Here is a 13,050-nt window from a genome sequence, read left to right on the forward strand (position 1 = left end):
TCTGTCAACACCTACTTTCTTTGTGATTGGAATTATTATATATTTTTTTGAAGTCTGACGGTATTTTACCTGTCTCATACACCTTACTCACCATATGGTAGAGTTTTGTCAGGGTTGGCTCTACCAAGGCTATCAGTAGATCTAGAGGAATGTTGTATACTCCCGCGGCCTTGTTTCGACTTAGGTCTTTCAGTGCTCTGCCAAACTCTTCACACAGTATAATATCTCCCACTGCATCTTCATTTACATCTTCTTCCATTACCATAATATTGTCCTCAAGTACATCGCCCTTGTATACACCCTCTATATACTCCCTCCACCTTTCTGCTTTCCCTTCTTTGCTTAGAATTGGGTTTCCATCTGAGCTTTTGATATTCATACAAGTGGGTCTCTTTTCTCCAAAGGTCTCTTTAATTTTCCTGTTGGCAGTATCTATCTTACCCCTAGTGATATATGCCTCTACATCCTTACATTTGTCCTGTAGCCATCCCTGCTTAGCCATTTTGCACTTCCTGTCTATCTCATTTTTGAGACGTTTGTATTCCTTTTTGCTTGCTTCATTTACTGCATTTTTATATTTTCTCCGTTCATCAATTAAATTCAATATCTCTTCTCTTACCCAAGGACTTCTATTAGCCCTCGTCTTTTTACCTACTTGATCCTCTGCTGCCTTCACTATTTCATCTCTCAAAGCTACCCATTCTTCTTGTACTGTATTTCTTTCCCCCATTGTTGTCAATCGTTCCCTTATGCTCTCCCTGAAACTATCTACAACCTCTGGTTCTGTCAGTTTAAACAGGTCCCATCTCCTTAACTTCCCACCGTTTTGCAGTTTCTTCAGTTTTAATCTACAGTTCATAACCAATATATTGTGGTCTGAGTCCACTGGAAATGTCTTACAATTTAAAACCTGGTTCCTACATCTCTGTCTTACCATTATATAATCTATCTGAAACCTTCCAGTATCCCCATGCCTCTTCCACGCATACAACATTCTTTCATGATTCTTGAACCAAGTGTTAGCTATGATCAAGTTAAACTCTGTGCAAAATTCTACCAGGCGGCTTGCTCTTCCATTCCTTACACCCATTCCATATTTACCTACTTCGTTTCCTTCTTTTTCCTACTATCGAATTCCAGTCACCCATGACTATTAAATTTTCGTCTCATTTCACTATCTGAATAATTACTATTATCTCATCGTACATTTCTTCAGTCTCTTCGTCATCTACGGAGCTGCTTGACATATAAACTTGTACTGCTATGGTAGGCGTGGGCTTTGTGTCTATCTTGGACACAATAATGCGTTCACTATGCAGTTCGTAACAGCTTACCCGCGCTCCTATTTTTATTCATTATTAAACCTACTCCTTATTACCCCAATTCGATTTTGTATTTATAACCCTGTTTTCACCTGACCAGAAGTCTTGTTCCTCCTGCCACCGAACTTCACTGATTCCCACTATATCTAACTTTAACCTATCCATTTCCCTTTTTAAATTTTCTAACCTACCTGCCCGATTAAGGGATCTGACATTCCACTCTCCGATCCCTAGAACGCCAGTTTTCTTTCTCCTGATAACGACGTCCTCCTGAGTAGTCCCAGCCCGGAGATCCGATTGGGGGACTATTTTACCTCCGGAATATTTCGCCCAAGAGGACGCCATTATCATTTAACCATACATTAAAGCTGCATGCCCTCGGGAAAAATTACGGCTATAGTTTCCCCTTGCTTTCAGCCGTTCGCAGTACCAGCACAGCAAGGCCGTTTTGGTTAGTGTTACAAGGCCAGATCAGTCAATCATCCAGACTGTTGCCCCTGCAACTACTGAAAAGGCTGCTGCCCCTCTTCAGGAACCACACGTTTGTTTGGCCTCTCAACAGTTACCCCTCCGTTGTGTTTGCACCTACCGTACGGCTATCTGTATCGCTGAAGCACGCAAGCCTCCCCACCAACGGCAAGGTCCATGGTTTATGGGGGGAGGGAAATATAGTTATGCACCTTTAATAAAATTATCATACGCAAAATACCTAATCTTGACTGTTGTGACCAAGTACTGACAAAACCGAAATGTAGCAGAAATTTTTGCTCAAGCTGGTTTAACAGTCTCTGTTAAGACATTCATCTATAGGGTAGAACAAGTTGCCTACCAGAAAGTCTTTCGAACTCTGTTTAAATTGTGGTTTATCTGAAACTAAGTTTTTAATGGTTGCTAGAAATCTATTTGAAATGTGTGTTCTTGAATATGGGGGCACTTTTTGGTCCAAGTAAGTAACTTTAGGTCGTTATAGTGATGTTCATATTCCTAGTATTGATACTATGTATTGAGCTATTGGTTGGAAATGCAGACATACTATTGCAACAAATTTCGTTAACCAATAAATACACTGAGAAGCAGTGTTTAGAATCTTTTTGGACAGGCTTCTGCATGATGTTCTTGAATGTACACCACAAATGAATTTTATTAATGAATGAAAAAACTTTCGCTCTTTTTGACGAGTTACCCCAGAACACGATCCCATATGAGTTAATAGAATGAAAGTAAACAAAAATAAAAAAAACTTGCAGTCTTTGCTTACTGTCATTCTATATGGGATCATACTCCCCATCCCTTATTATCAACGACCTCAATCTTCTATTGATACCATGTATGAACCAATACAGTCTTCCTTCCCATGCTCTTAACCTCCCCCAAAGCTTTGATAAAATGAAATTAATTCCCACAGGCCATGACAAGGCACTATATATGTTGTCATTTATTACTGAACTTAAGTGTTGTAAGTTATCCGTTGTCCATAAAAATTAACTTTATAGACTCAGATGCGCTGAGTGGTGCGCGAATTACATGATATGAATGTCAGTTTTGGTTAAATTTCCTGCTCTGTTTGTATCCCATTCTAGGCATACCTCTCAAAATTGCAAGTAATATTACAGTTCAGAACACACCCCTTCCATAGAGACCACACCTCGTTACTTACGAAAGTAGGAAACGCAAAATTTAGAAAAGTGCAAGAAATTTAATTACAGTTTATCTTTTAGTACTACAACTGCGAGGTTAAGATGTTGTAAAACATCAAATAGTTCAGTAGAATTTGACTCAACACTCTGATGCCAACATGTAAGCACAAACAAGAGACAAGACAGAAACATAAACGAGCTCTTTAGTCGTCCAGTTTGTTTTTTATACTGTTGGAGATTTGGCTAATGAGAAATAAAGCAGAGATTCGTTTCGCGTGCACACCGAATAACGGCCAACACAAGCTTTCATCAAATTTGGAAATAATTATAGTGCCGGTAACTAAAAATATGATAACTTAAGAAATTGTTTTAAATAATTTAGAATAGGTGTTCTGATTATCAAAATTTGCGTTAAAAATGAAATAACTGATAGAGATCGAATGGAAAATCCACGATGGGCTTTGTTAAAGATACAGATGGCAGTGGGTCTGCAAGTACTGTAGATTTATTAAAAAAACATTACTCTTCAGTCTTTTGTATCCGTTCAACAGATAGGCCTCTGGATTTTTGTGGCGTTTTCCTCGTGGCTGGATTCCGAAGTACAGCGCCGGATTGAGTGGTGGTGCTTATATTTGGCTTTTCGTAATGAACTTCAAGTTTTCAGGTAAATTACTCATTCACATGAAGTGGTGTATCAATTAATATCCCCTTGCATTATTTACCGTCGAAACCTTGATCGTACCATTTCTGCGTCAGGTTTTACACTGCATGAACAAGTGCCACGTAACTGATCGTTCAGTAGAAGGTTGCGTCCACTGCTACAGTCCGCAGTTAGGAGGTTATCGTAGCAGTTGTCTGGTTCTTAGTTCAAAGTTCACACTTTCATTTCACTCACTCGCACAATGTTTTCATTTAGTTTTCTTTACTCTTCGCATTCTCTCCCTCTGAAGGTAGAGCTGGCAGTTCGATTAACGATCCACTGGAGAGACAAGGAATGTGCAACCAAATACCAAACAAACTGCCAAGGGACAGAGGGAATACAAACTGAGAATATTTGGGAGGGGATTGTCAGCTGGCCTAGCAACCAAGGCAAACAACTATTTTTCAAATGAAGAGACAGTGCGTCCCAGAGAGAACGTGAACGCCTAATGTGTTCACAGGTGCATTTGCAGAATAAAGTTGAGACCTCCTCAACACGCGAAGTGTAGCTACGCCGGCGAGAATTCTCAGCCTTTTTTTTTTTTTGTGAAAAAGGAGTTGAGTAGGCTGTTTCTGATTCAGCCCATTATAGAGTGGTGATTCCTTTCAGCCAATACCAGGCTGAGGATTTACCAGTTCCAGTATTTACATAAAACATTGGAACTATTTTAATTTATTTATAAGGCAATTTTATATATTCCCCGTCGTGCACAATAAAATTTTGTGATGCATTGAACTTGAATGTTGTGTGTATCTGTGTGCATTACTGAATGGTCTGTTCTCGTGTAGCCCATAATCACATTGCATGCCAGGCATCAGAAACCCGTTTTACGGTTCTACAGACGCTCAGCTACTATAATCAAATTCTCTGAAGTAAAAGCAGGGGAATACACACATGTTTCCCGTTAGATATACTGGCGAAAAACGCTTTAAATTCTATAAATGGAATATTCATTCTGTTCACAAGTTTATGTGGTATAATATGGAACGTGGTATTACCTACTTGATATAAGATGAAGAACACGTGGTAGTTTCCGATCACCATAACTATATACGACAATGAAATAAACCCCATAACTCACGAAACATATTCGCAAGAACAATCGTAGAAAATAACTAAATTATGTCGCTGAAGGTCATGGTGTTTTCCATTTATTCAGAATGGGCTTCATCTGGTAATGGTGCAAAGTGGCACGATTACAGAAAAGGATCAAGACCAAGATACGATTTAACATCTTAAAATCAAAACAATTCCGAAAGAATGATCTTTGAAAATTTCAGGAACCAGTGAACATTTAATTTAGAATTGAACCAAAGCTCGACATACTAAACTCAGGTCATTGATCTATGGACACGTATGGGTGCATCATGTGGCAGATAAAAGCTTCCTCACAAAACTGCATCATACATGTAAAAATTGAATAAATACAAGCAAAAATGGCCGGCCGGTGTGGCCGAGCGGTTCTAGGCGCTACAGTCTGGAACCGTGCGACCACTACGGTCGCAGGTTCGAATCCTGCCTCGGACATGGATGTGTGTGATATACTTAGGTTAGTTAGGTTTAAGTAGTTCTAAGTTCTAGGGGACTGTTTTCAGAGCTATTTGAACCATTTGAACAAGCAAAAATATAATCACGAAGTAAACTACCGAACTGGAACCATAAACAAAACTATTTGAAACCTGCTACAGTTTGAAATGAAACAAATCGGTGTCTAACTCCAATCCTATATCAGTAACCTGAAAACCATGAGTCCCCGACTAAGAGTGTATTGGAGGTCGCCCTCGCTGGCGAGTGGTGGCACGAACACTACGTTACCCTTTCCCAACTGCAGTTCCATGACATTAAAAGCAAGCGGCACATTTCTGACTTTTCCTTCGTTTATTACTAACTCACAGCTACGAGAATATTATAGAACTGTTATAGCTCATGCGTAAAGGGGGTAACTCTCTACTACCTTGCCACACTTTCAAAATTGACTGATTTATTCATATAATCACGCAGGAAGGTTCACGAGAAGGAATGCAGATCAGGAACGTATGACTGCATAATAAATAAACATTTCTTACTGCTCATTCTCCCTCCAAACGCTCGTCACAACAGTAAAAGAATGATATACAAAGCGACTCACGTGTTAATAAAGCGATCTGAAATTTCAAGTGTCAAGTCATTTGAAAGGGGCCTAATAGTACCGTTCGGATGTACGAGTCGAACAACGAGTGTCATCCACTTCGATGGTTATGTTACAAGGTATTTTAAATAATTTATTTCTTAAAATTAAAACAAAAATAATATTACGCACAAGACGAGTTTAGGGTAACACAACGAGTTTCGTTAAACAAGCAGGCTCTTATACGCATTGGAGTAGACTTCTAGGTGGTAAAGACTCAGCTTGCTAACCATATTGTATTGTTTAACTGTTGGTCCTTCATATTCTCAGACACCATGCAAGAGCGTAGACGCAGGTGACGGGTTTGACAGTCGCAGGCGATGTGGTAGGCAGCGATACAGATCCGGGAAGCGTTTGTAAATATTTCTTTTGTCTTACTCTGTTTTAAAATGTCTGATTATCAGCACTGTTATAATTTTTTACTTTCAAATTTACGTGTTAACCACAAAATCAAATGCATGTATCTGCATAAGGTGAACTTGCGAAGGCAAAGTGAAGTAACGATTGTGAAAACTGGTAGCTGTGTATGACTGCTGGCAAAGTTTACATTTTTTCGTATAATCCGGATGAAATGTGGACACAGCTGTCCAGACAGAATTAAAAACTACAGCTAATAGATAGTAATAAACGGCCGATAAATCGTGAACAATGTAGGGTGAGGCAATCTTCAACGACTTTTCCACCGGTTAAGGAATCTGCATGCACTGGCAAACCCAGCGACATTTCAGCCCATATATGCTGCACTCAGTTTATATTATAACAGTTCAGAATAAAAACATTAAAAATTCTTATCGTCTTTTGCCTGGCCTTCATCCTGCTTCTCGGGGTGGCACGTTAATTTGTGGATATTGGAATGTTAGTGACGGACGGTGGCCGGATTCCCTTCCAAAAATGTAGCTGTTCCCAACTGTTTTGAAATAAAGAGCTGTTTCTTTATTAGCCTCTACAGCTCCTGTAAGGATTGAATTTAAATAATGACTCGATTCTGTTTAGCTCATTATCATGTACGCCGCACATGGTGGATGCTCAGCCGTACCTTTGGCCGAAGTTCTCGCTCACTTATAGTCCCTTTCATTCTACAGATACAATTAACTGATGTTAGAGTCGTAATGCAGATAGCTATTTAATCTAGGTAAAGGAGGAAAATGATTCACACAGTTTTACCTCAGAATGATTTCCAAGAGAATCTTTGATTTTGTTAACACAGAAACATAGTTCTTTTAACAGATCGACTGTATATATTCATCTACTTTTCATTTCAATTTGTCCTATTTTTGCTTTCTTTTCTTCGGGCCCAGTGCTACCTTACCCACAGGTGCACAGCCATAGTCGGCCAAGCATAGTGACGCATCTGCTGTTATCACTTGTTAGCTTCCTTAACTGCGCGCCGTTGTTTTCCGCATAGAGTAAACGACGACACATCCCGACGTGACGCCGGTACTCAACAATACAGGAGTCTCTCCAGCGGCCCGCTCCGTTGCGTAGCATTAGTTTAAGACGAGACGAATGACGAGCGATATCAGTGTTAGCGTCCCAGTTCAGCAAAACCTTAAGAAAACTGTGAAATACAGCAAAATCATGGAGCATCATCAACAGTTGTCAGCAGGTAAGTCATCAACACATTCTTCAGTTTTGGCAATCAGTGGCACGGAAAACATAGGCGTCAAATCGATTGAAACTTTCTGCGGACTCGTAACATAGATTACAATAGGTATGTGTGTCCAACGAATATGGAGATCTTCGACACAGCAATTGTATTCAGGATAATTTGATTTTGCAAACCAGTTACCCACTCTGTTTATCACAATTTCCCTGATCCATTTTGTATTGGAGAAGGATGAAATTCATAAATTTTGTAATTGTAGAAAAATCTGAATACTACAAAATATACATTGTCCTACGAAGCTGCTGAGCCAAATGCTCTCTCCTTTCTCTTACATAAATAATGTTCGCCGGCCGGTGTGGCCGACGGTTGTAGGCGCTTCAGTCTGGAATCTCGTGACTACTCCGGTCGCAGGTTTGAATCCTGCCTCGGGCATGGATGTGTGTGATATCCTTAGGTTAGTTAGGTTTAAGTAGTTCTAAGTCCTAGGGGACTGATGACCTCAGATGTTAAGTCCCATAGTGCTCAGAGCCATTTGAACCATTTGAAATAATGTTCGATAACTTGAGTGCGCCCCCATGATGTCCTAAAACATAGCTTTTCCAGATATGTATCACAATAAATAATACAATCTATAAGCGATTCTACGCTTCATAGACGAATTTAATGTATTTTTAGCAGAAAACTGATTTGCCTTTTACATCGAAGGTGACCTAAATGAAAAGAGATTATAAATTTGAAAAACTTCTAATTACCGTCTTGAGCTGCTAGTAAAATAGTTTATTTATACAACCAGTTTCAGTGGTCTGACAATCAGCGGATTCATAAAAGTATTCGCTTCTGCGTGGTATGAATTTGCTCACAGCGTTAACGCCGATTACAATTTTTTTTTTTTTTACTACGTAATTTATATTATGATACAAGGACAGTGTATTATTCATGGTTTCAATGGTTTCATTGTATGACAATAATGGTTTTATATTTCGCCTAACATGATACTCTCAATATTTTTATAAACCTAATGATGATCAGGTGACGGGAACTGGTTGTATAAATAAAGTACTTTACCAGCTGCTCAAGGCAGTGTGTGATATTTTTCAAACATATATATAAGAGCTGTGGGACACCAGCTTCTGAAAATATATTACAATTGGAAATTTTTGTTTCTGCTTATGCGAAATTGAAGTAGTTTTGACAGCTTTATCAGTTTTGTGCCAGTTTTAACATCTATTTTAGCAAAGCCACAATGGTGAACTGTTGATTCTGATTGAATACTCTTTAAGTGGTGTGATAATTATAATAAAGTAAAGTGATATTCCAGCTTATGGACTTCTACATAATAATTTCTAATGTTATCTTAGTTAATACTTTTGCGGAATTATGGCAGTTACAGTGAATGAACAATAAAAAAAAACTATTTTATCAAATTGTTCTTATAAAAAGCAAATTCATCGGAAAATGAACATCCGTAAACGCCAAATGCGATGCTAATCTTGGTTCTACGAAACAATGGATTGTTTTCTTCTTCCTTTTCTGGCAGTGGCGCGACACGGATGTAAGTGTATTCATTGTAACAATTCGTCAATAGTAATTCGACAATTGTATTTCAAACTTGGTTTTATTTTGTAAAGCGAACAGACTCTCAGCAATATATTACTGAAAATCTGGGGAAAAATGTCGCATGCTGTCGGTCGCTCTCTTTCGTCGCCCCCACATGCGAGCGGTTTACCGACTGGTTTCAATCAATATTTCGAGTGCCACTTTATCATAAAGAAAGATCAGAAGCTGAAATTTATCAAGTTTAATTGGTAATATTTTGCTTTTACTAATATTGTCCACTAGGGAAGTCTTCAGAATTAAATTGTCTAGTAAATACATAAAAAAACCTATTGAAAGTGTCCACAGCTTTGGAACTATCTTCGATCACTTCATTACTGACCCTTGAAGAAATGTCCTAATTTTTCCTTTTCCTGCCTCACGTTTTATTACGTTCAAAATAATTTTTATGTTGTTGCTGAAGGAGTTTATTTTGTTAACATAGAACTTGCAGGGGTAAGGCGTTGGGCTCGTATTCGGCAGAACGACGATACAGATCCCATCTCGATTTAAGTTCCCTTGATTTCCCTAATTAGCTTAAGCTGTATGTCAGGATGGTCCCTTTGAAAGGCCGTTACTGACAGAGTGTTAAACCATAACAACGTTCCTTCTCTAAAATTACATACATTCTAACTATGGCGATTTTCCTAATATTTTCCAATCCATCTTAAAATGCGATATAACTCTGTAATAATCTAAGTCTTTTGATGTTTATTCTGTAGATATTCTGATTCTGTCTGTAGCCCAGGATTTAAAACCATTTAACCTACTTACAGAGACTAATTTTTAGACCAACTCTTTTCAAAGCATTTAGCCCATGTCTACGTTACAGAATATATTACAATTGTTATTCGCGGCAGGTGTGTTGTGCAGATCATTCCAGTTTGTATTTCGCAAATACGTCTTGAAGTCCTCAGTTCCGTCCTAGTCTTGGCCGGAACATTTGCTCACTTCTCGTTCTATAGGTCTAAATAACTGATTTTGAAGTCCTAATGGAATCTCCATCTTTGCAATACGAAAATGAGGTTGCTCTGGCAGTTGATTTGAAGCAAATACAGGAAAACTTTAAACTGTTACTGCAGCAGAACGAAAAATACGAATGTCGTATGTGTGGAAATCTAAATGAAATGGCAATTCTTCTTCTCATACAGCTCTGTTTAAACAAAGCACTCCTGCTTTCTATGCAACAGGGACGGTAAAAAAATCCTGTTATGGGAGTAATGGTCTGTTCTGAATTAACTACTCTTTCAGTAGAAGAATGTGGTAACCACTCTTCTTTTTGATCCTAAAATTGCGTATATACTAATGCTGCAAATTAAAGTGGATCTCGTCAGAACCTTTGTGGAAGACATGGACAAAAACATCCCGTGGATTTATATACTCGTGAGAGTACTTTCCAAAGGTTAGTGAAGCAAAAATAAGGTTAGCAATATTCATAAAGCTGTAAATTAGGGAATTAAAGTTTGATGACCATCTTCTTGATTTGTTAACTCAGGTTGAAGTAATGTCAGGACTGTCTTTTGCAATTGTCTGCAAGTACTTTATAGGCCACTACTGAACAGTGAAATATAGCGATACTTTACAAGAATAACTGAGATCATAGTACATTAAAGGATAAAACATGGTAAATTACATTTCTTCATAGGTCATTTGGACTTATACCCGTATAACTCTGGCGCCGTTGAAACGGCTCTTATCAGTTGCTGGCAGCGTCTTGTCATTAAAATCAATATAAACCTCTGGTTATTAGTTCAAAATGTTCAGATGTGAGTGAAATCTTATGGAACTTAACTGCTAAGGTCATCAGGCCCTAAGCTTATACACTACTTATTCTAAGGACAAACACACACACCCATGCACGAGGGAGGACTCGTACCTCCGCCGGGACCAGCCGCACAGTCCATGACTGCAGCGCCTAAGACCGCTCGGCTAATACCGCGCGGCTCTGGTAATTAGTTAATTTCCGTCCACATTAATGAGGTTGGAGTGAGCAAGGGATTAATGTAGAGCAAAACAACTTCCGAAGGTCAGTAAGTAAGAACTTCCTTATTCCCCCCTCCAGCTGTAACGTAGTTGCATATTATGGTGCAGGAAAAGCCAGAATTAAAAAAAAATGAAACTAGTAACGTAATTTTAGTTCTTGTCCTCAGGCTTGAGTTAGGCAACGGCTCGTGAGCCCTTGGTATGAGGAGGACACATCCGCCACGGAAGACACCTTCCCATCCACTCGAACGCTCTGTAAGCCATTCTGGATACGGTACTCAATCGGAAGTCGCTTTAAAAAAAGAACATAGTTGGATCTTATATAAGTGGTCTGAGGGGAGTTGGAAAGTGAAATGTTTCGGCTGGGGTCTTGCTGGCTGTCACGGTGAGACGTCAAGCTGCAGTTACGCACCTTCCAGTTATCTAAGAATGTGCGCTTCTCGCTCGGTGCGAACCGGTGGCTCCTAGAGAGGTGAGGCCGAGGGAATAACTCTCCTCAGTAGACACTCGTTCTCGTCTCGTATCGAATAGCAAAAAGAGAAGCCCTCTCTGTAGATTCCAGCCGGCCGGCCGAAGTGGCCGTGCGGTTAAAGGCGCTGCAGTCTGGAACCGTAAGACCGCTACGGTCGCAGGTTCGAATCCTGCCTCGGGCATGGATGTTTGTGCTGTCCTTAGGTTAGTTAGGTTTAACTAGTTCTAAGTTCTAGGGGACTAATGACCTCAGTAGTTGAGTCACATAGTGCTCAGAGCCATTTGAACCATTTTTTTAGATTCCAGCCCAAGTTTAACAACAGGATACTTTCCAGAAGGTTCCAAAATTCCCTGACAATCTGGCGACAGGGAGTTAGTTGTGTAAACACAGACTATCTCTCTGGATCCTTGTCTCGTTTTCTACGTGGAAATTTTCCATTCGATTTTTCTAGGAGGGGATGACAGAAATTCTGATTCTCTTTGTCCCATTGACTATTCTACGCAATTTAAGGTAGAGGGGATATGAACTGAAAACAGCCTCTCGTCTGATCGGCGAAACAATTATTGTTGGTATGTGATTAGCTAGCAAAATAATTTACACCTTTTCTTACGCAGAGCCTAGGTCGAGCTCAAAAAGGAAGAGAAAAGGGTTTGTCTGCTGATGGTCGCAAAAGGAAGGAGACGTTTTATGCAAGTATGCATTCTAGTACCAGATTAGGAAAGAGACAGACGCAGTATTCGTCTGTGGTGTTACAGTCTGATGGAGCGCGACATGGTTATGCTGATTTGAGATGTCATCTAATTTCTAGAGCCTGTGTAGGAGGAAATCGGTTTCTGATGGGGGACGATGCTGATCTGGCTTCACCTCTTCGAGGGCTAAGCGCTGCTTTTCGCAGTGAGATGAGACGTATGGACAGGTATTGTTCATTTTGATCTCTAGACCAATATTTTTATCTAGTTTAACTTCCGAAAATTCAGTAAATTATTTACCTTCACTTCGCAAATGTACCCCACATTAGTTGTTCATGAATATGGCTTCATTTTTAAAGAACTGCTCATGCAAATACCGACTGTGTGCTATTGGCTCCTTTTGTGTGCATTGTAATTTATTTTTCAATACTAACATGTCGACCAACGCTATTGTTTCCGGTACAGCTGGTATATACAAGGATTATGACTTCGATTATTACAGATGCCTTTAAATTCTTTTTTCTCCCATGTTCCTCCTTGCAGACCCAATACACAGGATGATGATGATGATGTGTTGTACCAGTAATCCTGTGAGGAGACTAGATTAAATATTGTGTTTTCCCTCATTCACGTAGCAGCTTTATCTAATCTTGTGCAGCTCGATTGTTCAATCATAAGACGAAATAAATAGTAAGAACCACCATAAAGCAATTGTTCATCTTCTGTAAGTACTATAGGTCTCCATCTTAAAAAAATGGTTCAAATGGGTCTGAGCACTATGGGACTCAACTGCTGTGGTCATTAGTCCCCTAGAACTTAGAACTACTTAAACCTAACTAACCTAAGGACATCACAAACATCCATGCCCGAGGCAGGATTCG

The sequence above is a fragment of the Schistocerca nitens genome, chromosome 4 (genome assembly GCF_023898315.1).
Source record: "Schistocerca nitens isolate TAMUIC-IGC-003100 chromosome 4, iqSchNite1.1, whole genome shotgun sequence".
Classification (NCBI taxonomy): Eukaryota; Metazoa; Arthropoda; class Insecta; order Orthoptera; family Acrididae; genus Schistocerca; species Schistocerca nitens.